This window comes from Schistocerca cancellata, chromosome 9, assembly GCF_023864275.1.
Source record: "Schistocerca cancellata isolate TAMUIC-IGC-003103 chromosome 9, iqSchCanc2.1, whole genome shotgun sequence".
Taxonomy (NCBI): domain Eukaryota; kingdom Metazoa; phylum Arthropoda; class Insecta; order Orthoptera; family Acrididae; genus Schistocerca; species Schistocerca cancellata.
Genome location: NC_064634.1, coordinates 522,071,828 through 522,095,115, shown reverse-complemented (window position 1 = coordinate 522,095,115; position 23,288 = coordinate 522,071,828). Strand labels below are relative to the sequence as shown.

At 55.1% G+C, this 23,288-nt stretch overlaps 24 non-coding genes across 24 annotated transcripts; all 24 read right to left on the bottom strand.

Annotated features, from left to right (window-relative positions):
* Positions 1-708: 708 nt before the first annotated feature.
* LOC126102705 (5S ribosomal RNA) lies at positions 709-827 on the bottom strand. The gene has a single exon (XR_007522986.1). It is a non-coding gene; the product is annotated as a 5S ribosomal RNA (ribosomal RNA).
* An 854-nt stretch (positions 828-1,681) lies between these two features.
* LOC126101737 (5S ribosomal RNA) lies at positions 1,682-1,800 on the bottom strand. The gene has a single exon (XR_007522459.1). It is a non-coding gene; the product is annotated as a 5S ribosomal RNA (ribosomal RNA).
* An 839-nt stretch (positions 1,801-2,639) lies between these two features.
* On the bottom strand, positions 2,640-2,758 carry LOC126102704 (5S ribosomal RNA). The gene has a single exon (XR_007522985.1). It is a non-coding gene; the product is annotated as a 5S ribosomal RNA (ribosomal RNA).
* An 839-nt stretch (positions 2,759-3,597) lies between these two features.
* LOC126102703 (5S ribosomal RNA) lies at positions 3,598-3,716 on the bottom strand. The gene has a single exon (XR_007522984.1). It is a non-coding gene; the product is annotated as a 5S ribosomal RNA (ribosomal RNA).
* An 843-nt stretch (positions 3,717-4,559) lies between these two features.
* Positions 4,560-4,678, bottom strand: LOC126102036 (5S ribosomal RNA). Its single transcript, XR_007522733.1, has one exon. It is a non-coding gene; the product is annotated as a 5S ribosomal RNA (ribosomal RNA).
* Positions 4,679-5,517: 839 nt separating this feature from the next.
* Positions 5,518-5,636, bottom strand: LOC126102702 (5S ribosomal RNA). The gene has a single exon (XR_007522983.1). It is a non-coding gene; the product is annotated as a 5S ribosomal RNA (ribosomal RNA).
* Positions 5,637-6,479: 843 nt separating this feature from the next.
* On the bottom strand, positions 6,480-6,598 carry LOC126102035 (5S ribosomal RNA). The gene has a single exon (XR_007522732.1). It is a non-coding gene; the product is annotated as a 5S ribosomal RNA (ribosomal RNA).
* An 838-nt stretch (positions 6,599-7,436) lies between these two features.
* LOC126102701 (5S ribosomal RNA) lies at positions 7,437-7,555 on the bottom strand. The gene has a single exon (XR_007522981.1). It is a non-coding gene; the product is annotated as a 5S ribosomal RNA (ribosomal RNA).
* An 838-nt stretch (positions 7,556-8,393) lies between these two features.
* LOC126102699 (5S ribosomal RNA) lies at positions 8,394-8,512 on the bottom strand. The gene has a single exon (XR_007522979.1). It is a non-coding gene; the product is annotated as a 5S ribosomal RNA (ribosomal RNA).
* Positions 8,513-9,350: 838 nt separating this feature from the next.
* On the bottom strand, positions 9,351-9,469 carry LOC126102034 (5S ribosomal RNA). Its single transcript, XR_007522731.1, has one exon. It is a non-coding gene; the product is annotated as a 5S ribosomal RNA (ribosomal RNA).
* Positions 9,470-10,308: 839 nt separating this feature from the next.
* On the bottom strand, positions 10,309-10,427 carry LOC126102698 (5S ribosomal RNA). The gene has a single exon (XR_007522978.1). It is a non-coding gene; the product is annotated as a 5S ribosomal RNA (ribosomal RNA).
* An 837-nt stretch (positions 10,428-11,264) lies between these two features.
* On the bottom strand, positions 11,265-11,383 carry LOC126102697 (5S ribosomal RNA). The gene has a single exon (XR_007522977.1). It is a non-coding gene; the product is annotated as a 5S ribosomal RNA (ribosomal RNA).
* An 837-nt stretch (positions 11,384-12,220) lies between these two features.
* On the bottom strand, positions 12,221-12,339 carry LOC126102695 (5S ribosomal RNA). The gene has a single exon (XR_007522976.1). It is a non-coding gene; the product is annotated as a 5S ribosomal RNA (ribosomal RNA).
* Positions 12,340-13,175: 836 nt separating this feature from the next.
* On the bottom strand, positions 13,176-13,294 carry LOC126102694 (5S ribosomal RNA). Its single transcript, XR_007522975.1, has one exon. It is a non-coding gene; the product is annotated as a 5S ribosomal RNA (ribosomal RNA).
* Positions 13,295-14,126: 832 nt separating this feature from the next.
* LOC126102693 (5S ribosomal RNA) lies at positions 14,127-14,245 on the bottom strand. The gene has a single exon (XR_007522974.1). It is a non-coding gene; the product is annotated as a 5S ribosomal RNA (ribosomal RNA).
* Positions 14,246-15,083: 838 nt separating this feature from the next.
* On the bottom strand, positions 15,084-15,202 carry LOC126102692 (5S ribosomal RNA). Its single transcript, XR_007522973.1, has one exon. It is a non-coding gene; the product is annotated as a 5S ribosomal RNA (ribosomal RNA).
* An 837-nt stretch (positions 15,203-16,039) lies between these two features.
* LOC126102691 (5S ribosomal RNA) lies at positions 16,040-16,158 on the bottom strand. The gene has a single exon (XR_007522972.1). It is a non-coding gene; the product is annotated as a 5S ribosomal RNA (ribosomal RNA).
* An 838-nt stretch (positions 16,159-16,996) lies between these two features.
* LOC126102690 (5S ribosomal RNA) lies at positions 16,997-17,115 on the bottom strand. Its single transcript, XR_007522971.1, has one exon. It is a non-coding gene; the product is annotated as a 5S ribosomal RNA (ribosomal RNA).
* An 842-nt stretch (positions 17,116-17,957) lies between these two features.
* Positions 17,958-18,076, bottom strand: LOC126102689 (5S ribosomal RNA). Its single transcript, XR_007522970.1, has one exon. It is a non-coding gene; the product is annotated as a 5S ribosomal RNA (ribosomal RNA).
* An 843-nt stretch (positions 18,077-18,919) lies between these two features.
* Positions 18,920-19,038, bottom strand: LOC126101936 (5S ribosomal RNA). The gene has a single exon (XR_007522641.1). It is a non-coding gene; the product is annotated as a 5S ribosomal RNA (ribosomal RNA).
* Positions 19,039-19,876: 838 nt separating this feature from the next.
* On the bottom strand, positions 19,877-19,995 carry LOC126102687 (5S ribosomal RNA). Its single transcript, XR_007522968.1, has one exon. It is a non-coding gene; the product is annotated as a 5S ribosomal RNA (ribosomal RNA).
* An 839-nt stretch (positions 19,996-20,834) lies between these two features.
* Positions 20,835-20,953, bottom strand: LOC126102686 (5S ribosomal RNA). The gene has a single exon (XR_007522967.1). It is a non-coding gene; the product is annotated as a 5S ribosomal RNA (ribosomal RNA).
* An 836-nt stretch (positions 20,954-21,789) lies between these two features.
* LOC126102684 (5S ribosomal RNA) lies at positions 21,790-21,908 on the bottom strand. The gene has a single exon (XR_007522966.1). It is a non-coding gene; the product is annotated as a 5S ribosomal RNA (ribosomal RNA).
* Positions 21,909-22,743: 835 nt separating this feature from the next.
* LOC126102683 (5S ribosomal RNA) lies at positions 22,744-22,862 on the bottom strand. The gene has a single exon (XR_007522965.1). It is a non-coding gene; the product is annotated as a 5S ribosomal RNA (ribosomal RNA).
* Positions 22,863-23,288: the final 426 nt, after the last annotated feature.

Here is a 23,288-nt window from a genome sequence, read left to right as displayed (position 1 = left end):
GGAGGCGCGCCCGGCGTCCCAGCAGAGCGACGGCCGAATTGGCGGGCGCACCGCCGCGTGTGTGAGACGCACTGCTGCTCGTTGCACCCCCTGTCATTCGCTGGGCGCGTGCAGCCTTCGACACTAGCGGAGGACGCATCTTGTCCCTGGTGTTCAGCGGAGGGCCTGTGCGGGGTGTGGCAGTATCGTGCTGGAGGGCGCCACTGGTAGCGATGTGGGCTTCCTCGCTTCGCCTCGCCTCACACCAGGTGTCTGCGTAGTTTGCAGTGCATTCGCACCATTCCTACCCCTGTCCCTGTCCCCGTCCCGACTTGTCCCGACTTTGCTCGACTGCCGCTCGCTGCCGCTCGGGTCGTGGTCCATATGACAGCGCAAGCACGACAAACGTCTGCGGGACGAGACGAGACGAGACGAGACGAGACGACTAAGGAATAAATTCGTGGTTACAAATCAAATTTGGAACTCTACACTCCTACACAACAATAGGCGGTGACGTATTTCAGAAATCACCTGCCGATTCGTACTGTTTTGTCGTTTTCAAAGTCTTCTTGGCAAACTTGGTTAGCACATTCTCCCTCAAACTGAGTTAATTACTGCATTTTCGTACCATTACAGTAGTTTAAAAGGCTTAAGGATGCATCTTTGTCACAACAGAAAGGTAGTTTGAAAATTGGGCTGGCGACATAACAAAAAAAAAAAAAGGAAGGGAGCCAACAGCACCCGGGTTTCCCAGGCGGTCACCCATCCAAGTACTAGCCGGGCCCGATGATGCTTAACTTCGGTGATCGGACGAGAACCGGTGTATTCATCATGGTATGGCCGTTGGCGCTCATCTAATGTAGGAGCACGGCAGAATTCGCGTTCGGCTTTTCTCCCAACACACAAAATGTTAGTTTTCGGCCGCATTTGACGAAAGCGCTTCCTTCCGCAACCGCCAGTTCCTCGAGGACGGCGCGGGGAGGCGCGCCCGGCGTCCCAGCAGAGCGACGGCCGAATTGGCGGGCGCACCGCCGCGTGTGTGAGACGCACTGCTGCTCGTTGCACCCCCTGTCATTTGCTGGGCGCGTGCAGCCTTCGACACTAGCGGAGGACGCATCTTGTCCCTGGTGTTCAGCGGAGGGCCTCTGCGGGGTGTGGCAGTGTCGTGCTGGAGGGCGCCACTGGTAGCGATGTGGGCTTCCTCGCCTCGCCTCGCCTCGCCTCGCCTCGCCTCGCCTCACACCAGGTGTCTGCGTAGTTTGCAGTGCATTCGCACCATTCCTATCCCTGTCCCTGTCCCCGTCCCGACTTGTCCCGACTTTGCTCGACTGCCGCTCGCTGCCGCTCGGGTCGTGGTCCATATGACAGCGCAAGCACGACAAACGTCTGCGGGACGAGACGAGACGAGACGAGACGAGACGACTAAGGAATAAATTCGTGGTTACAAATCAAATTTGGAACTCTACACTCCTACACAACAATAGGCGGTGACGTATTTCAGAAATCACCTGCCGATTCGTACTGTTTTGTCGTTTTCAAAGTCTTCTTGGCAAACTTGGTTAGCACATTCTCCCTCAAACTGAGTTAATTACTGCATTTTCGTACCATTACAGTAGTTTAAAAGGCTTAAGGAAGCATCTTTCTCACAACAGAAAGGTAGTTTGAAAATTGGGCTGGCGACATAAAAAAAAAAAAGGAAGGGAGCCAACAGCACCCGGGTTTCCCAGGCGGTCACCCATCCAAGTACTAGCCGGGCCCGATGATGCTTAACTTCGGTGATCGGACGAGAACCGTTGTATTCATCATGGTATGGCCGTTGGCGCTCATCTAATGTAGGAGCACGGCAGAATTCGCGTTCGGCTTTTCTCCCAACACACAAAATGTTAGTTTTCGGCCGCATTTGACGAAAGCGCTTCCTTCCGCAACCGCCAGTTCCTCGAGGACGGCGCGGGGAGGCGCGCCCGGCGTCCCAGCAGAGCGACGGCCGAATTGGCGGGCGCACCGCCGCGTGTGTGAGACGCACTGCTGCTCGTTGCACCCCCTGTCATTCGCTGGGCGCGTGCAGCCTTCGACACTAGCGGAGGACGCATCTTGTCCCTGGTGTTCAGCGGAGGGCCTGTGCGGGGTGTGGCAGTATCGTGCTGGAGGGCGCCACTGGTAGCGATGTGGGCTTCCTCGCTTCGCCTCGCCTCACACCAGGTGTCTGCGTAGTTTGCAGTGCATTCGCACCATTCCTATCCCTGTCCCTGTCCCCGTCCCGACTTGTCCCGACTTTGCTCGACTGCCGCTCGCTGCCGCTCGGGTCGTGGTCCATATGACAGCGCAAGCACGACAAACGTCTGCGGGACGAGACGAGACGAGACGAGACGAGACGACTAAGGAATAAATTCGTGGTTACAAATCAAATTTGGAACTCTACACTCCTACACAACAATAGGCGGTGACGTATTTCAGAAATCACCTGCCGATTCGTACTGTTTTGTCGTTTTCAAAGTCTTCTTGGCAAACTTGGTTAGCACATTCTCCCTCAAACTGAGTTAATTACTGCATTTTCGTACCATTCAGTAGTTTAAAAGGCTTAAGGATGCATCTTTGTCACAACAGAAAGGTAGTTTGAAAATTGGGCTGGCGACATAACAAAAAAAAAAAAAAAGGAAGGGAGCCAACAGCACCCGGGTTTCCCAGGCGGTCACCCATCCAAGTACTAGCCGGGCCCGATGATGCTTAACTTCGGTGATCGGACGAGAACCGGTGTATTCATCATGGTATGGCCGTTGGCGCTCATCTAATGTAGGAGCACGGCAGAATTCGCGTTCGGCTTTTCTCCCAACACACAAAATGTTAGTTTTCGGCCGCATTTGACGAAAGCGCTTCCTTCCGCAACCGCCAGTTCCTCGAGGACGGCGCGGGGAGGCGCGCCCGGCGTCCCAGCAGAGCGACGGCCGAATTGGCGGGCGCACCGCCGCGTGTGTGAGACGCACTGCTGCTCGTTGCACCCCCTGTCATTCGCTGGGCGCGTGCAGCCTTCGACACTAGCGGAGGACGCATCTTGTCCCTGGTGTTCAGCGGAGGGCCTCTGCGGGGTGTGGCAGTATCGTGCTGGAGGGCGCCACTGGTAGCGATGTGGGCTTCCTCGCTTCGCCTCGCCTCACACCAGGTGTCTGCGTAGTTTGCAGTGCATTCGCACCATTCCTATCCCTGTCCCTGTCCCCGTCCCGACTTGTCCCGACTTTGCTCGACTGCCGCTCGCTGCCGCTCGGGTCGTGGTCCATATGACAGCGCAAGCACGACAAACGTCTGCGGGACGAGACGAGACGAGACGAGACGAGACGACTAAGGAATAAATTCGTGGTTACAAATCAAATTTGGAACTCTACACTCCTACACAACAATAGGCGGTGACGTATTTCAGAAATCACCTGCCGATTCGTACTGTTTTGTCGTTTTCAAAGTCTTCTTGGCAAACTTGGTTAGCACATTCTCCCTCAAACTGAGTTAATTACTGCATTTTCGTACCATTCAGTAGTTTAAAAGGCTTAAGGATGCATCTTTGTCACAACAGAAAGGTAGTTTGAAAATTGGGCTGGCGACATAACAAAAAAAAAAAAAAAGGAAGGGAGCCAACAGCACCCGGGTTTCCCAGGCGGTCACCCATCCAAGTACTAGCCGGGCCCGATGATGCTTAACTTCGGTGATCGGACGAGAACCGGTGTATTCATCATGGTATGGCCGTTGGCGCTCATCTAATGTAGGAGCACGGCAGAATTCGCGTTCGGCTTTTCTCCCAACACACAAAATGTTAGTTTTCGGCCGCATTTGACGAAAGCGCTTCCTTCCGCAACCGCCAGTTCCTCGAGGACGGCGCGGGGAGGCGCGCCCGGCGTCCCAGCAGAGCGACGGCCGAATTGGCGGGCGCACCGCCGCGTGTGTGAGACGCACTGCTGCTCGTTGCACCCCCTGTCATTTGCTGGGCGCGTGCAGCCTTCGACACTAGCGGAGGACGCATCTTGTCCCTGGTGTTCAGCGGAGGGCCTCTGCGGGGTGTGGCAGTGTCGTGCTGGAGGGCGCCACTGGTAGCGATGTGGGCTTCCTCGCCTCGCCTCGCCTCGCCTCACACCAGGTGTCTGCGTAGTTTGCAGTGCATTCGCACCATTCCTATCCCTGTCCCTGTCCCCGTCCCGACTTGTCCCGACTTTGCTCGACTGCCGCTCGGTGCCGCTCGGGTCGTGGTCCATATGACAGCGCAAGCACGACAAACGTCTGCGGGACGAGACGAGACGAGACGAGACGAGACGACTAAGGAATAAATTCGTGGTTACAAATCAAATTTGGAACTCTACACTCCTACACAACAATAGGCGGTGACGTATTTCAGAAATCACCTGCCGATTCGTACTGTTTTGTCGTTTTCAAAGTCTTCTTGGCAAACTTGGTTAGCACATTCTCCCTCAAACTGAGTTAATTACTGCATTTTCGTACCATTACAGTAGTTTAAAAGGCTTAAGGAAGCATCTTTGTCACAACAGAAAGGTAGTTTGAAAATTGGGCTGGCGACATAACAAAAAAAAGAAAAGGAAGGGAGCCAACAGCACCCGGGTTTCCCAGGCGGTCACCCATCCAAGTACTAGCCGGGCCCGATGATGCTTAACTTCGGTGATCGGACGAGAACCGGTGTATTCATCGTGGTATGGCCGTTGTGGCTCATCTAATGTAGGAGCACGGCAGAATTCGCGTTCGGCTTTTCTCCCAACACACAAAATGTTAGTTTTCGGCCGCATTTGACGAAAGCGCTTCCTTCCGCAACCGCCAGTTCCTCGAGGACGGCGCGGGGAGGCGCGCCCGGCGTCCCAGCAGAGCGACGGCCGAATTGGCGGGCGCACCGCCGCGTGTGTGAGACGCACTGCTGCTCGTTGCACCCCCTGTCATTCGCTGGGCGCGTGCAGCCTTCGACACTAGCGGAGGACGCATCTTGTCCCTGGTGTTCAGCGGAGGGCCTGTGCGGGGTGTGGCAGTATCGTGCTGGAGGGCGCCACTGGTAGCGATGTGGGCTTCCTCGCTTCGCCTCGCCTCACACCAGGTGTCTGCGTAGTTTGCAGTGCATTCGCACCATTCCTATCCCTGTCCCTGTCCCCGTCCCGACTTGTCCCGACTTTGCTCGACTGCCGCTCGCTGCCGCTCGGGTCGTGGTCCATATGACAGCGCAAGCACGACAAACGTCTGCGGGACGAGACGAGACGAGACGAGACGAGACGACTAAGGAATAAATTCGTGGTTACAAATCAAATTTGGAACTCTACACTCCTACACAACAATAGGCGGTGACGTATTTCAGAAATCACCTGCCGATTCGTACTGTTTTGTCGTTTTCAAAGTCTTCTTGGCAAACTTGGTTAGCACATTCTCCCTCAAACTGAGTTAATTACTGCATTTTCGTACCATTCAGTAGTTTAAAAGGCTTAAGGATGCATCTTTGTCACAACAGAAAGGTAGTTTGAAAATTGGGCTGGCGACATAACAAAAAAAAAAAAAAAGGAAGGGAGCCAACAGCACCCGGGTTTCCCAGGCGGTCACCCATCCAAGTACTAGCCGGGCCCGATGATGCTTAACTTCGGTGATCGGACGAGAACCGGTGTATTCATCATGGTATGGCCGTTGGCGCTCATCTAATGTAGGAGCACGGCAGAATTCGCGTTCGGCTTTTCTCCCAACACACAAAATGTTAGTTTTCGGCCGCATTTGACGAAAGCGCTTCCTTCCGCAACCGCCAGTTCCTCGAGGACGGCGCGGGGAGGCGCGCCCGGCGTCCCAGCAGAGCGACGGCCGAATTGGCGGGCGCACCGCCGCGTGTGTGAGACGCACTGCTGCTCGTTGCACCCCCTGTCATTTGCTGGGCGCGTGCAGCCTTCGACACTAGCGGAGGACGCATCTTGTCCCTGGTGTTCAGCGGAGGGCCTCTGCGGGGTGTGGCAGTGTCGTGCTGGAGGGCGCCACTGGTAGCGATGTGGGCTTCCTCGCCTCGCCTCGCCTCGCCTCACACCAGGTGTCTGCGTAGTTTGCAGTGCATTCGCACCATTCCTATCCCTGTCCCTGTCCCCGTCCCGACTTGTCCCGACTTTGCTCGACTGCCGCTCGGTGCCGCTCGGGTCGTGGTCCATATGACAGCGCAAGCACGACAAACGTCTGCGGGACGAGACGAGACGAGACGAGACGAGACGACTAAGGAATAAATTCGTGGTTACAAATCAAATTTGGAACTCTACACTCCTACACAACAATAGGCGGTGACGTATTTCAGAAATCACCTGCCGATTCGTACTGTTTTGTCGTTTTCAAAGTCTTCTTGGCAAACTTGGTTAGCACATTCTCCCTCAAACTGAGTTAATTACTGCATTTTCGTACCATTACAGTAGTTTAAAAGGCTTAAGGAAGCATCTTTGTCACAACAGAAAGGTAGTTTGAAAATTGGGCTGGCGACATAACAAAAAAAAGAAAAGGAAGGGAGCCAACAGCACCCGGGTTTCCCAGGCGGTCACCCATCCAAGTACTAGCCGGGCCCGATGATGCTTAACTTCGGTGATCGGACGAGAACCGGTGTATTCATCGTGGTATGGCCGTTGTGGCTCATCTAATGTAGGAGCACGGCAGAATTCGCGTTCGGCTTTTCTCCCAACACACAAAATGTTAGTTTTCGGCCGCATTTGACGAAAGCGCTTCCTTCCGCAACCGCCAGTTCCTCGAGGACGGCGCGGGGAGGCGCGCCCGGCGTCCCAGCAGAGCGACGGCCGAATTGGCGGGCGCACCGCCGCGTGTGTGAGACGCACTGCTGCTCGTTGCACCCCCTGTCATTCGCTGGGCGCGTGCAGCCTTCGACACTAGCGGAGGACGCATCTTGTCCCTGGTGTTCAGCGGAGGGCCTGTGCGGGGTGTGGCAGTATCGTGCTGGAGGGCGCCACTGGTAGCGATGTGGGCTTCCTCGCTTCGCCTCGCCTCACACCAGGTGTCTGCGTAGTTTGCAGTGCATTCGCACCATTCCTATCCCTGTCCCTGTCCCCGTCCCGACTTGTCCCGACTTTGCTCGACTGCCGCTCGCTGCCGCTCGGGTCGTGGTCCATATGACAGCGCAAGCACGACAAACGTCTGCGGGACGAGACGAGACGAGACGAGACGAGACGACTAAGGAATAAATTCGTGGTTACAAATCAAATTTGGAACTCTACACTCCTACACAACAATAGGCGGTGACGTATTTCAGAAATCACCTGCCGATTCGTACTGTTTTGTCGTTTTCAAAGTCTTCTTGGCAAATTTGGTTAGCACATTCTCCCTCAAACTGAGTTAATTACTGCATTTTCGTACCATTCAGTAGTTTAAAAGGCTTAAGGATGCATCTTTGTCACAACAGAAAGGTAGTTTGAAAATTGGGCTGGCGACATAACAAAAAAAAAAAAAAGGAAGGGAGCCAACAGCACCCGGGTTTCCCAGGCGGTCACCCATCCAAGTACTAGCCGGGCCCGATGATGCTTAACTTCGGTGATCGGACGAGAACCGGTGTATTCATCATGGTATGGCCGTTGGCGCTCATCTGATGTAGGAGCACGGCAGAATTCGCGTTCGGCTTTTCTCCCAACACACAAAATGTTAGTTTTCGGCCGCATTTGACGAAAGCGCTTCCTTCCGCAACCGCCAGTTCCTCGAGGACGGCGCGGGGAGGCGCGCCCGGCGTCCCAGCAGAGCGACGGCCGAATTGGCGGGCGCACCGCCGCGTGTGTGAGACGCACTGCTGCTCGTTGCACCCCCTGTCATTTGCTGGGCGCGTGCAGCCTTCGACACTAGCGGAGGACGCATCTTGTCCCTGGTGTTCAGCGGAGGGCCTCTGCGGGGTGTGGCAGTGTCGTGCTGGAGGGCGCCACTGGTAGCGATGTGGGCTTCCTCGCCTCGCCTCGCCTCGCCTCACACCAGGTGTCTGCGTAGTTTGCAGTGCATTCGCACCATTCCTATCCCTGTCCCTGTCCCCGTCCCGACTTGTCCCGACTTTGCTCGACTGCCGCTCGCTGCCGCTCGGGTCGTGGTCCATATGACAGCGCAAGCACGACAAACGTCTGCGGGACGAGACGAGACGAGACGAGACGAGACGACTAAGGAATAAATTCGTGGTTACAAATCAAATTTGGAACTCTACACTCCTACACAACAATAGGCGGTGACGTATTTCAGAAATCACCTGCCGATTCGTACTGTTTTGTCGTTTTCAAAGTCTTCTTGGCAAACTTGGTTAGCACATTCTCCCTCAAACTGAGTTAATTACTGCATTTTCGTACCATTACAGTAGTTTAAAAGGCTTAAGGAAGCATCTTTCTCACAACAGAAAGGTAGTTTGAAAATTGGGCTGGCGACATAAAAAAAAAAAGGAAGGGAGCCAACAGCACCCGGGTTTCCCAGGCGGTCACCCATCCAAGTACTAGCCGGGCCCGATGATGCTTAACTTCGGTGATCGGACGAGAACCGGTGTATTCATCATGGTATGGCCGTTGGCGCTCATCTAATGTAGGAGCACGGCAGAATTCGCGTTCGGCTTTTCTCCCAACACACAAAATGTTAGTTTTCGGCCGCATTTGACGAAAGCGCTTCCTTCCGCAACCGCCAGTTCCTCGAGGACGGCGCGGGGAGGCGCGCCCGGCGTCCCAGCAGAGCGACGGCCGAATTGGCGGGCGCACCGCCGCGTGTGTGAGACGCACTGCTGCTCGTTGCACCCCCTGTCATTCGCTGGGCGCGTGCAGCCTTCGACACTAGCGGAGGACGCATCTTGTCCCTGGTGTTCAGCGGAGGGCCTGTGCGGGGTGTGGCAGTATCGTGCTGGAGGGCGCCACTGGTAGCGATGTGGGCTTCCTCGCTTCGCCTCGCCTCACACCAGGTGTCTGCGTAGTTTGCAGTGCATTCGCACCATTCCTATCCCTGTCCCTGTCCCCGTCCCGACTTGTCCCGACTTTGCTCGACTGCCGCTCGCTGCCGCTCGGGTCGTGGTCCATATGACAGCGCAAGCACGACAAACGTCTGCGGGACGAGACGAGACGAGACGAGACGAGACGACTAAGGAATAAATTCGTGGTTACAAATCAAATTTGGAACTCTACACTCCTACACAACAATAGGCGGTGACGTATTTCAGAAATCACCTGCCGATTCGTACTGTTTTGTCGTTTTCAAAGTCTTCTTGGCAAACTTGGTTAGCACATTCTCCCTCAAACTGAGTTAATTACTGCATTTTCGTACCATTACAGTAGTTTAAAAGGCTTAAGGAAGCATCTTTGTCACAACAGAAAGGTAGTTTGAAAATTGGGCTGGCGACATAACAAAAAAAAGAAAAGGAAGGGAGCCAACAGCACCCGGGTTTCCCAGGCGGTCACCCATCCAAGTACTAGCCGGGCCCGATGATGCTTAACTTCGGTGATCGGACGAGAACCGGTGTATTCATCGTGGTATGGCCGTTGTGGCTCATCTAGTGTAGGAGCACGGCAGAATTCGCGTTCGGCTTTTCTCCCAACACACAAAATGTTAGTTTTCGGCCGCATTTGACGAAAGCGCTTCCTTCCGCAACCGCCAGTTCCTCGAGGACGGCGCGGGGAGGCGCGCCCGGCGTCCCAGCAGAGCGACGGCCGAATTGGCGGGCGCACCGCCGCGTGTGTGAGACGCACTGCTGCTCGTTGCACCCCCTGTCATTCGCTGGGCGCGTGCAGCCTTCGACACTAGCGGAGGACGCATCTTGTCCCTGGTGTTCAGCGGAGGGCCTGTGCGGGGTGTGGCAGTATCGTGCTGGAGGGCGCCACTGGTAGCGATGTGGGCTTCCTCGCTTCGCCTCGCCTCACACCAGGTGTCTGCGTAGTTTGCAGTGCATTCGCACCATTCCTATCCCTGTCCCTGTCCCCGTCCCGACTTGTCCCGACTTTGCTCGACTGCCGCTCGCTGCCGCTCGGGTCGTGGTCCATATGACAGCGCAAGCACGACAAACGTCTGCGGGACGAGACGAGACGAGACGAGACGAGACGACTAAGGAATAAATTCGTGGTTACAAATCAAATTTGGAACTCTACACTCCTACACAACAATAGGCGGTGACGTATTTCAGAAATCACCTGCCGATTCGTACTGTTTTGTCGTTTTCAAAGTCTTCTTGGCAAATTTGGTTAGCACATTCTCCCTCAAACTGAGTTAATTACTGCATTTTCGTACCATTCAGTAGTTTAAAAGGCTTAAGGATGCATCTTTGTCACAACAGAAAGGTAGTTTGAAAATTGGGCTGGCGACATAACAAAAAAAAAAAAAAAGGAAGGGAGCCAACAGCACCCGGGTTTCCCAGGCGGTCACCCATCCAAGTACTAGCCGGGCCCGATGATGCTTAACTTCGGTGATCGGACGAGAACCGGTGTATTCATCATGGTATGGCCGTTGGCGCTCATCTGATGTAGGAGCACGGCAGAATTCGCGTTCGGCTTTTCTCCCAACACACAAAATGTTAGTTTTCGGCCGCATTTGACGAAAGCGCTTCCTTCCGCAACCGCCAGTTCCTCGAGGACGGCGCGGGGAGGCGCGCCCGGCGTCCCAGCAGAGCGACGGCCGAATTGGCGGGCGCACCGCCGCGTGTGTGAGACGCACTGCTGCTCGTTGCACCCCCTGTCATTTGCTGGGCGCGTGCAGCCTTCGACACTAGCGGAGGACGCATCTTGTCCCTGGTGTTCAGCGGAGGGCCTCTGCGGGGTGTGGCAGTGTCGTGCTGGAGGGCGCCACTGGTAGCGATGTGGGCTTCCTCGCCTCGCCTCGCCTCGCCTCACACCAGGTGTCTGCGTAGTTTGCAGTGCATTCGCACCATTCCTATCCCTGTCCCTGTCCCCGTCCCGACTTGTCCCGACTTTGCTCGACTGCCGCTCGCTGCCGCTCGGGTCGTGGTCCATATGACAGCGCAAGCACGACAAACGTCTGCGGGACGAGACGAGACGAGACGAGACGAGACGACTAAGGAATAAATTCGTGGTTACAAATCAAATTTGGAACTCTACACTCCTACACAACAATAGGCGGTGACGTATTTCAGAAATCACCTGCCGATTCGTACTGTTTTGTCGTTTTCAAAGTCTTCTTGGCAAACTTGGTTAGCACATTCTCCCTCAAACTGAGTTAATTACTGCATTTTCGTACCATTACAGTAGTTTAAAAGGCTTAAGGAAGCATCTTTCTCACAACAGAAAGGTAGTTTGAAAATTGGGCTGGCGACATAAAAAAAAAAGGAAGGGAGCCAACAGCACCCGGGTTTCCCAGGCGGTCACCCATCCAAGTACTAGCCGGGCCCGATGATGCTTAACTTCGGTGATCGGACGAGAACCGGTGTATTCATCATGGTATGGCCGTTGGCGCTCATCTAATGTAGGAGCACGGCAGAATTCGCGTTCGGCTTTTCTCCCAACACACAAAATGTTAGTTTTCGGCCGCATTTGACGAAAGCGCTTCCTTCCGCAACCGCCAGTTCCTCGAGGACGGCGCGGGGAGGCGCGCCCGGCGTCCCAGCAGAGCGACGGCCGAATTGGCGGGCGCACCGCCGCGTGTGTGAGACGCACTGCTGCTCGTTGCACCCCCTGTCATTCGCTGGGCGCGTGCAGCCTTCGACACTAGCGGAGGACGCATCTTGTCCCTGGTGTTCAGCGGAGGGCCTGTGCGGGGTGTGGCAGTATCGTGCTGGAGGGCGCCACTGGTAGCGATGTGGGCTTCCTCGCTTCGCCTCGCCTCACACCAGGTGTCTGCGTAGTTTGCAGTGCATTCGCACCATTCCTATCCCTGTCCCTGTCCCCGTCCCGACTTGTCCCGACTTTGCTCGACTGCCGCTCGCTGCCGCTCGGGTCGTGGTCCATATGACAGCGCAAGCACGACAAACGTCTGCGGGACGAGACGAGACGAGACGAGACGAGACGACTAAGGAATAAATTCGTGGTTACAAATCAAATTTGGAACTCTACACTCCTACACAACAATAGGCGGTGACGTATTTCAGAAATCACCTGCCGATTCGTACTGTTTTGTCGTTTTCAAAGTCTTCTTGGCAAATTTGGTTAGCACATTCTCCCTCAAACTGAGTTAATTACTGCATTTTCGTACCATTCAGTAGTTTAAAAGGCTTAAGGATGCATCTTTGTCACAACAGAAAGGTAGTTTGAAAATTGGGCTGGCGACATAACAAAAAAAAAAAAAGGAAGGGAGCCAACAGCACCCGGGTTTCCCAGGCGGTCACCCATCCAAGTACTAGCCGGGCCCGATGATGCTTAACTTCGGTGATCGGACGAGAACCGGTGTATTCATCATGGTATGGCCGTTGGCGCTCATCTGATGTAGGAGCACGGCAGAATTCGCGTTCGGCTTTTCTCCCAACACACAAAATGTTAGTTTTCGGCCGCATTTGACGAAAGCGCTTCCTTCCGCAACCGCCAGTTCCTCGAGGACGGCGCGGGGAGGCGCGCCCGGCGTCCCAGCAGAGCGACGGCCGAATTGGCGGGCGCACCGCCGCGTGTGTGAGACGCACTGCTGCTCGTTGCACCCCCTGTCATTTGCTGGGCGCGTGCAGCCTTCGACACTAGCGGAGGACGCATCTTGTCCCTGGTGTTCAGCGGAGGGCCTCTGCGGGGTGTGGCAGTGTCGTGCTGGAGGGCGCCACTGGTAGCGATGTGGGCTTCCTCGCCTCGCCTCGCCTCGCCTCACACCAGGTGTCTGCGTAGTTTGCAGTGCATTCGCACCATTCCTATCCCTGTCCCTGTCCCCGTCCCGACTTGTCCCGACTTTGCTCGACTGCCGCTCGCTGCCGCTCGGGTCGTGGTCCATATGACAGCGCAAGCACGACAAACGTCTGCGGGACGAGACGAGACGAGACGAGACGAGACGACTAAGGAATAAATTCGTGGTTACAAATCAAATTTGGAACTCTACACTCCTACACAACAATAGGCGGTGACGTATTTCAGAAATCACCTGCCGATTCGTACTGTTTTGTCGTTTTCAAAGTCTTCTTGGCAAACTTGGTTAGCACATTCTCCCTCAAACTGAGTTAATTACTGCATTTTCGTACCATTACAGTAGTTTAAAAGGCTTAAGGAAGCATCTTTCTCACAACAGAAAGGTAGTTTGAAAATTGGGCTGGCGACATAAAAAAAAAGGAAGGGAGCCAACAGCACCCGGGTTTCCCAGGCGGTCACCCATCCAAGTACTAGCCGGGCCCGATGATGCTTAACTTCGGTGATCGGACGAGAACCGGTGTATTCATCATGGTATGGCCGTTGGCGCTCATCTAATGTAGGAGCACGGCAGAATTCGCGTTCGGCTTTTCTCCCAACACACAAAATGTTAGTTTTCGGCCGCATTTGACGAAAGCGCTTCCTTCCGCAACCGCCAGTTCCTCGAGGACGGCGCGGGGAGGCGCGCCCGGCGTCCCAGCAGAGCGACGGCCGAATTGGCGGGCGCACCGCCGCGTGTGTGAGACGCACTGCTGCTCGTTGCACCCCCTGTCATTCGCTGGGCGCGTGCAGCCTTCGACACTAGCGGAGGACGCATCTTGTCCCTGGTGTTCAGCGGAGGGCCTGTGCGGGGTGTGGCAGTATCGTGCTGGAGGGCGCCACTGGTAGCGATGTGGGCTTCCTCGCTTCGCCTCGCCTCACACCAGGTGTCTGCGTAGTTTGCAGTGCATTCGCACCATTCCTATCCCTGTCCCTGTCCCCGTCCCGACTTGTCCCGACTTTGCTCGACTGCCGCTCGCTGCCGCTCGGGTCGTGGTCCATATGACAGCGCAAGCACGACAAACGTCTGCGGGACGAGACGAGACGAGACGAGACGACTAAGGAATAAATTCGTGGTTACAAATCAAATTTGGAACTCTACACTCCTACACAACAATAGGCGGTGACGTATTTCAGAAATCACCTGCCGATTCGTACTGTTTTGTCGTTTTCAAAGTCTTCTTGGCAAATTTGGTTAGCACATTCTCCCTCAAACTGAGTTAATTACTGCATTTTCGTACCATTCAGTAGTTTAAAAGGCTTAAGGATGCATCTTTGTCACAACAGAAAGGTAGTTCGAAAATTGGGCTGGCGACATAACAAAAAAAAAAAAAGGAAGGGAGCCAACAGCACCCGGGTTTCCCAGGCGGTCACCCATCCAAGTACTAGCCGGGCCCGATGATGCTTAACTTCGGTGATCGGACGAGAACCGGTGTATTCATCATGGTATGGCCGTTGGCGCTCATCTGATGTAGGAGCACGGCAGAATTCGCGTTCGGCTTTTCTCCCAACACACAAAATGTTAGTTTTCGGCCGCATTTGACGAAAGCGCTTCCTTCCGCAACCGCCAGTTCCTCGAGGACGGCGGGGGGAGGCGCGCCCGGCGTCCCAGCAGAGCGACGGCCGAATTGGCGGGCGCACCGCCGCGTGTGTGAGACGCACTGCTGCTCGTTGCACCCCCTGTCATTTGCTGGGCGCGTGGAGCCTTCGACACTAGCGGAGGACGCATCTTGTCCCTGGTGTTCAGCGGAGGGCCTCTGCGGGGTGTGGCAGTGTCGTGCTGGAGGGCGCCACTGGTAGCGATGTGGGCTTCCTCGCCTCGCCTCGCCTCGCCTCACACCAGGTGTCTGCGTAGTTTGCAGTGCATTCGCACCATTCCTATCCCTGTCCCTGTCCCCGTCCCGACTTGTCCCGACTTTGCTCGACTGCCGCTCGCTGCCGCTCGGGTCGTGGTCCATATGACAGCGCAAGCACGACAAACGTCTGCGGGACGAGACGAGACGAGACGAGACGAGACGACTAAGGAATAAATTCGTGGTTACAAATCAAATTTGGAACTCTACACTCCTACACAACAATAGGCGGTGACGTATTTCAGAAATCACCTGCCGATTCGTACTGTTTTGTCGTTTTCAAAGTCTTCTTGGCAAACTTGGTTAGCACATTCTCCCTCAAACTGAGTTAATTACTGCATTTTCGTACCATTACAGTAGTTTAAAAGGCTTAAGGAAGCATCTTTCTCACAACAGAAAGGTAGTTTGAAAATTGGGCTGGCGACATAAAAAAAAAAAGGAAGGGAGCCAACAGCACCCGGGTTTCCCAGGCGGTCACCCATCCAAGTACTAGCCGGGCCCGATGATGCTTAACTTCGGTGATCGGACGAGAACCGGTGTATTCATCATGGTATGGCCGTTGGCGCTCATCTAATGTAGGAGCACGGCAGAATTCGCGTTCGGCTTTTCTCCCAACACACAAAATGTTAGTTTTCGGCCGCATTTGACGAAAGCGCTTCCTTCCGCAACCGCCAGTTCCTCGAGGACGGCGCGGGGAGGCGCGCCCGGCGTCCCAGCAGAGCGACGGCCGAATTGGCGGGCGCACCGCCGCGTGTGTGAGACGCACTGCTGCTCGTTGCACCCCCTGTCATTCGCTGGGCGCGTGCAGCCTACGACACTAGCGGAGGACGCATCTTGTCCCTGGTGTTCAGCGGAGGGCCTGTGCGGGGTGTGGCAGTATCGTGCTGGAGGGCGCCACTGGTAGCGATGTGGGCTTCCTCGCTTCGCCTCGCCTCACACCAGGTGTCTGCGTAGTTTGCAGTGCATTCGCACCATTCCTATCCCTGTCCCTGTCCCCGTCCCGACTTGTCCCGACTTTGCTCGACTGCCGCTCGCTGCCGCTCGGGTCGTGGTCCATATGACAGCGCAAGCACGACAAACGTCTGCGGGACGAGACGAGACGAGACGAGACGAGACGACTAAGGAATAAATTCGTGGTTACAAATCAAATTTGGAACTCTACACTCCTACACAACAATAGGCGGTGACGTATTTCAGAAATCACCTGCCGATTCGTACTGTTTTGTCGTTTTCAAAGTCTTCTTGGCAAATTTGGTTAGCACATTCTCCCTCAAACTGAGTTAATTACTGCATTTTCGTACCATTCAGTAGTTTAAAAGGCTTAAGGATGCATCTTTGTCACAACAGAAAGGTAGTTTGAAAATTGGGCTGGCGACATAACAAAAAAAAAAAAAGGAAGGGAGCCAACAGCACCCGGGTTTCCCAGGCGGTCACCCATCCAAGTACTAGCCGGGCCCGATGATGCTTAACTTCGGTGATCGGACGAGAACCGGTGTATTCATCATGGTATGGCCGTTGGCGCTCATCTGATGTAGGAGCACGGCAGAATTCGCGTTCGGCTTTTCTCCCAACACACAAAATGTTAGTTTTCGGCCGCATTTGACGAAAGCGCTTCCTTCCGCAACCGCCAGTTCCTCGAGGACGGCGCGGGGAGGCGCGCCCGGCGTCCCAGCAGAGCGACGGCCGAATTGGCGGGCGCACCGCCGCGTGTGTGAGACGCACTGCTGCTCGTTGCACCCCCTGTCATTTGCTGGGCGCGTGCAGCCTTCGACACTAGCGGAGGACGCATCTTGTCCCTGGTGTTCAGCGGAGGGCCTCTGCGGGGTGTGGCAGTGTCGTGCTGGAGGGCGCCACTGGTAGCGATGTGGGCTTCCTCGCCTCGCCTCGCCTCGCCTCACACCAGGTGTCTGCGTAGTTTGCAGTGCATTCGCACCATTCCTATCCCTGTCCCTGTCCCCGTCCCGACTTGTCCCGACTTTGCTCGACTGCCGCTCGCTGCCGCTCGGGTCGTGGTCCATATGACAGCGCAAGCACGACAAACGTCTGCGGGACGAGACGAGACGAGACGAGACGAGACGACTAAGGAATAAATTCGTGGTTACAAATCAAATTTGGAACTCTACACTCCTACACAACAATAGGCGGTGACGTATTTCAGAAATCACCTGCCGATTCGTACTGTTTTGTCGTTTTCAAAGTCTTCTTGGCAAACTTGGTTAGCACATTCTCCCTCAAACTGAGTTAATTACTGCATTTTCGTACCATTACAGTAGTTTAAAAGGCTTAAGGAAGCATCTTTCTCACAACAGAAAGGTAGTTTGAAAATTGGGCTGGCGACATAAAAAAAAAAAGGAAGGGAGCCAACAGCACCCGGGTTTCCCAGGCGGTCACCCATCCAAGTACTAGCCGGGCCCGATGATGCTTAACTTCGGTGATCGGACGAGAACCGGTGTATTCATCATGGTATGGCCGTTGGCGCTCATCTAATGTAGGAGCACGGCAGAATTCGCGTTCGGCTTTTCTCCCAACACACAAAATGTTAGTTTTCGGCCGCATTTGACGAAAGCGCTTCCTTCCGCAACCGCCAGTTCCTCGAGGACGGCGCGGGGAGGCGCGCCCGGCGTCCCAGCAGAGCGACGGCCGAATTGGCGGGCGCACCGCCGCGTGTGTGAGACGCACTGCTGCTCGTTGCACCCCCTGTCATTCGCTGGGCGCGTGCAGCCTTCGACACTAGCGGAGGACGCATCTTGTCCCTGGTGTTCAGCGGAGGGCCTGTGCGGGGTGTGGCAGTATCGTGCTGGAGGGCGCCACTGGTAGCGATGTGGGCTTCCTCGCTTCGCCTCGCCTCGCCTCACACCAGGTGTCTGCGTAGTTTGCAGTGCATTCGCACCATTCCTATCCCTGTCCCTGTCCCCGTCCCGACTTGTCCCGACTTTGCTCGACTGCCGCTCGCTGCCGCTCGGGTCGTGGTCCATATGACAGCGCAAGCACGACAAACGTCTGCGGGACGAGACGAGACGAGACGAGACGAGACGACTAAGGAATAAATTCGTGGTTACAAATCAAATTTGGAACTCTACACTCCTACACAACAATAGGCGGTGACGTATTTCAGAAATCACCTGCCGATTCGTACTGTTTTGTCGTTTTCAAAGTCTTCTTGGCAAATTTGGTTAGCACATTCTCCCTCAAACTGAGTTAATTACTGCATTTTCGTACCATTCAGTAGTTTAAAAGGCTTAAGGATGCATCTTTGTCACAACAGAAAGGTAGTTTGAAAATTGGGCTGGCGACATAACAAAAAAAAAAAAAGGAAGGGAGCCAACAGCACCCGGGTTTCCCAGGCGGTCACCCATCCAAGTACTAGCCGGGCCCGATGATGCTTAACTTCGGTGATCGGACGAGAACCGGTGTATTCATCATGGTATGGCCGTTGGCGCTCATCTGATGTAGGAGCACGGCAGAATTCGCGTTCGGCTTTTCTCCCAACACACAAAATGTTAGTTTTCGGCCGCATTTGACGAAAGCGCTTCCTTCCGCAACCGCCAGTTCCTCGAGGACGGCGCGGGGAGGCGCGCCCGGCGTCCCAGCAGAGCGACGGCCGAATTGGCGGGCGCACCGCCGCGTGTGTGAGACGCACTGCTGCTCGTTGCACCCCCTGTCATTTGCTGGGCGCGTGCAGCCTTCGACACTAGCGGAGGACGCATCTTGTCCCTGGTGTTCAGCGGAGGGCCTCTGCGGGGTGTGGCAGTGTCGTGCTGGAGGGCGCCACTGGTAGCGATGTGGGCTTCCTCGCCTCGCCTCGCCTCGCCTCACACCAGGTGTCTGCGTAGTTTGCAGTGCATTCGCACCATTCCTATCCCTGTCCCTGTCCCCGTCCCGACTTGTCCCGACTTTGCTCGACTGCCGCTCGCTGCCGCTCGGGTCGTGGTCCATATGACAGCGCAAGCACGACAAACGTCTGCGGGACGAGACGAGACGAGACGAGACGAGACGACTAAGGAATAAATTCGTGGTTACAAATCAAATTTGGAACTCTACACTCCTACACAACAATAGGCGGTGACGTATTTCAGAAATCACCTGCCGATTCGTACTGTTTTGTCGTTTTCAAAGTCTTCTTGGCAAACTTGGTTAGCACATTCTCCCTCAAACTGAGTTAATTACTGCATTTTCGTACCATTACAGTAGTTTAAAAGGCTTAAGGAAGCATCTTTCTCACAACAGAAAGGTAGTTTGAAAATTGGGCTGGCGACATAACAAAAAAAAAAAAAGGAAGGGAGCCAACAGCACCCGGGTTTCCCAGGCGGTCACCCATCCAAGTACTAGCCGGGCCCGAAGATGCTTAACTTCGGTGATCGGACGAGAACCTGTGTATTCATCATGGTATGGCCGTTGGCGCTCATCTAATGTAGGAGCACGGCAGAATTCGCGTTCGGCTTTTCTCCCAACACACAAAATGTTAGTTTTCGGCCGCATTTGACGAAAGCGCTTCCTTCCGCAACCGCCAGTTCCTCGAGGACGGCGCGGGGAGGCGCGCCCGGCGTCCCAGCAGAGCGACGGCCGAATTGGCGGGCGCACCGCCGCGTGTGTGAGACGCACTGCTGCTCGTTGCACCCCCTGTCATTCGCTGGGCGCGTGCAGCCTTCGACACTAGCGGAGGACGCATCTTGTCCCTGGTGTTCAGCGGAGGGCCTGTGCGGGGTGTGGCAGTATCGTGCTGGAGGGCGCCACTGGTAGCGATGTGGGCTTCCTCGCTTCGCCTCGCCTCACACCAGGTGTCTGCGTAGTTTGCAGTGCATTCGCACCATTCCTATCCCTGTCCCTGTCCCCGTCCCGACTTGTCCCGACTTTGCTCGACTGCCGCTCGCTGCCGCTCGGGTCGTGGTCCATATGACAGCGCAAGCACGACAAACGTCTGCGGGACGAGACGAGACGAGACGAGACGAGACGACTAAGGAATAAATTCGTGGTTACAAATCAAATTTGGAACTCTACACTCCTACACAACAATAGGCGGTGACGTATTTCAGAAATCACCTGCCGATTCGTACTGTTTTGTCGTTTTCAAAGTCTTCTTGGCAAACTTGGTTAGCACATTCTCCCTCAAACTGAGTTAATTACTGCATTTTCGTACCATTACAGTAGTTTAAAAGGCTTAAGGATGCATCTTTGTCACAACAGAAAGGTAGTTTGAAAATTGGGCTGGCGACATAACAAAAAAAAAAAAAGGAAGGGAGCCAACAGCACCCGGGTTTCCCAGGCGGTCACCCATCCAAGTACTAGCCGGGCCCGATGATGCTTAACTTCGGTGATCGGACGAGAACCGGTGTATTCATCATGGTATGGCCGTTGGCGCTCATCTGATGTAGGAGCACGGCAGAATTCGCGTTCGGCTTTTCTCCCAACACACAAAATGTTAGTTTTCGGCCGCATTTGACGAAAGCGCTTCCTTCCGCAACCGCCAGTTCCTCGAGGACGGCGCGGGGAGGCGCGCCCGGCGTCCCAGCAGAGCGACGGCCGAATTGGCGGGCGCACCGCCGCGTGTGTGAGACGCACTGCTGCTCGTTGCACCCCCTGTCATTCGCTGGGCGCGTGCAGCCTTCGACACTAGCGGAGGACGCATCTTGTCCCTGGTGTTCAGCGGAGGGCCTGTGCGGGGTGTGGCAGTATCGTGCTGGAGGGCGCCACTGGTAGCGATGTGGGCTTCCTCGCTTCGCCTCGCCTCACACCAGGTGTCTGCGTAGTTTGCAGTGCATTCGCACCATTCCTATCCCTGTCCCTGTCCCCGTCCCGACTTGTCCCGACTTTGCTCGACTGCCGCTCGCTGCCGCTCGGGTCGTGGTCCATATGACAGCGCAAGCACGACAAACGTCTGCGGGACGAGACGAGACGAGACGAGACGAGACGACTAAGGAATAAATTCGTGGTTACAAATCAAATTTGGAACTCTACACTCCTACACAACAATAGGCGGTGACGTATTTCAGAAATCACCTGCCGATTCGTACTGTTTTGTCGTTTTCAAAGTCTTCTTGGCAAACTTGGTTAGCACATTCTCCCTCAAACTGAGTTAATTACTGCATTTTCGTACCATTACAGTAGTTTAAAAGGCTTAAGGATGCATCTTTGTCACAACAGAAAGGTAGTTTGAAAATTGGGCTGGCGACATAACAAAAAAAAAAAAAAGGAAGGGAGCCAACAGCACCCGGGTTTCCCAGGCGGTCACCCATCCAAGTACTAGCCGGGCCCGATGATGCTTAACTTCGGTGATCGGACGAGAACCGGTGTATTCATCATGGTATGGCCGTTGGCGCTCATCTAATGTAGGAGCACGGCAGAATTCGCGTTCGGCTTTTCTCCCAACACACAAAATGTTAGTTTTCGGCCGCATTTGACGAAAGCGCTTCCTTCCGCAACCGCCAGTTCCTCGAGGACGGCGCGGGGAGGCGCGCCCGGCGTCCCAGCAGAGCGACGGCCGAATTGGCGGGCGCACCGCCGCGTGTGTGAGACGCACTGCTGCTCGTTGCACCCCCTGTCATTCGCTGGGCGCGTGCAGCCTTCGACACTAGCGGAGGACGCATCTTGTCCCTGGTGTTCAGCGGAGGGCCTGTGCGGGGTGTGGCAGTATCGTGCTGGAGGGCGCCACTGGTAGCGATGTGGGCTTCCTCGCTTCGCCTCGCCTCACACCAGGTGTCTGCGTAGTTTGCAGTGCATTCGCACCATTCCTATCCCTGTCCCTGTCCCCGTCCCGACTTGTCCCGACTTTGCTCGACTTCCGCTCGCTGCCGCTCGGGTCGTGGTCCATATGACAGCGCAAGCACGACAAACGTCTGCGGGACGAGACGAGACGAGACGAGACGAGACGACTAAGGAATAAATTCGTGGTTACAAATCAAATTTGGAACTCTACACTCCTACACAACAATAGGCGGTGACGTATTTCAGAAATCACCTGCCGATTCGTACTGTTTTGTCGTTTTCAAAGTCTTCTTGGCAAACTTGGTTAGCACATTCTCCCTCAAACTGAGTTAATTACTGCATTTTCGTACCATTACAGTAGTTTAAAAGGCTTCAGGATGCATCTTTGTCACAACAGAAAGGTAGTTTGAAAATTGGGCTGGCGACATAACAAAAAAAAAAAGGAAGAGAGCCAACAGCACCCGGGTTTCCCAGGCGGTCACCCATCCAAGTACTAGCCGGGCCCGATGATGCTTAACTTCGGTGATCGGACGAGAACCGGTGTATTCATCATGGTATGGCCGTTGGCGCTCATCTAATGTAGGAGCACGGCAGAATTCGCGTTCGGCTTTTCTCCCAACACACAAAATGTTAGTTTTCGGCCGCATTTGACGAAAGCGCTTCCTTCCGCAACCGCCAGTTCCTCGAGGACGGCGCGGGGAGGCGCGCCCGGCGTCCCAGCAGAGTGACGGCCGAATTGGCGGACGCACCGCCGCGTGTGTGAGACGCACTGCTGCTCGTTGCACCCCCTGTCATTCGCTGGGCGCGTGCAGCCTTCGACACTAGCGGAGGACGCATCTTGTCCCTGGTGTTCAGCGGAGGGCCTGTGCGGGGTGTGGCAGTATCGTGCTGGAGGGCGCCACTGGTAGCGATGTGGGCTTCCTCGCTTCGCCTCGCCTCACACCAGGTGTCTGCGTAGTTTGCAGTGCATTCGCACCATTCCTACCCCTGTCCCTGTCCCCGTCCCGACTTGTCCCGACTTTGCTCGACTGCCGCTCGCTGCCGCTCGGGTCGTGGTCCATATGACAGCGCAAGCACGACAAACGTCTGCGGGACGAGACGAGACGAGACGAGACGAGACGACTAAGGAATAAATTCGTGGTTACAAATCAAATTTGGAACTCTACACTCCTACACAACAATAGGCGGTGACGTATTTCAGAAATCACCTGCCGATTCGTACTGTTTTGTCGTTTTCAAAGTCTTCTTGGCAAACTTGGTTAGCACATTCTCCCTCAAACTGAGTTAATTACTGCATTTTCGTACCATTACAGTAGTTTAAAAGGCTTAAGGAAGCATCTTTCTCACAACAGAAAGGTAGTTTGAAAATTGGGCTGGCGACATAAAAAAAAAAAAAGGAAGGGAGCCAACAGCACCCGGGTTTCCCAGGCGGTCACCCATCCAAGTACTAGCCGGGCCCGATGATGCTTAACTTCGGTGATCGGACGAGAACCGGTGTATTCATCATGGTATGGCCGTTGGCGCTCATCTAATGTAGGAGCACGGCAGAATTCGCGTTCGGCTTTTCTCCCAACACACAAAATGTTCGTTTTCTGCCGCATTTGACGAAAGCGCTTCCTTCCGCAACCGCCAGTTCCTCGAGGACGGCGCGGGGAGGCGCGCCCGGCGTCCCAGCAGAGCGACGGCCGAATTGGCGGGCGCACCGCCGCGTGTGTGAGACGCACTGCTGCTCGTTGCACCCCCTGTCATTTGCTGGGCGCGTGCAGCCTTCGACACTAGCGGAGGACGCATCTTGTCCCTGGTGTTCAGCGGAGGGCCTCTGCGGGGTGTGGCAGTGTCGTGCTGGAGGGCGCCACTGGTAGCGATGTGGGCTTCCTCGTCTCGCCTCGCCTCGCCTCGCCTCGCCTCACACCAGGTGTCTGCGTAGTTTGCAGTGCATTCGCACCAT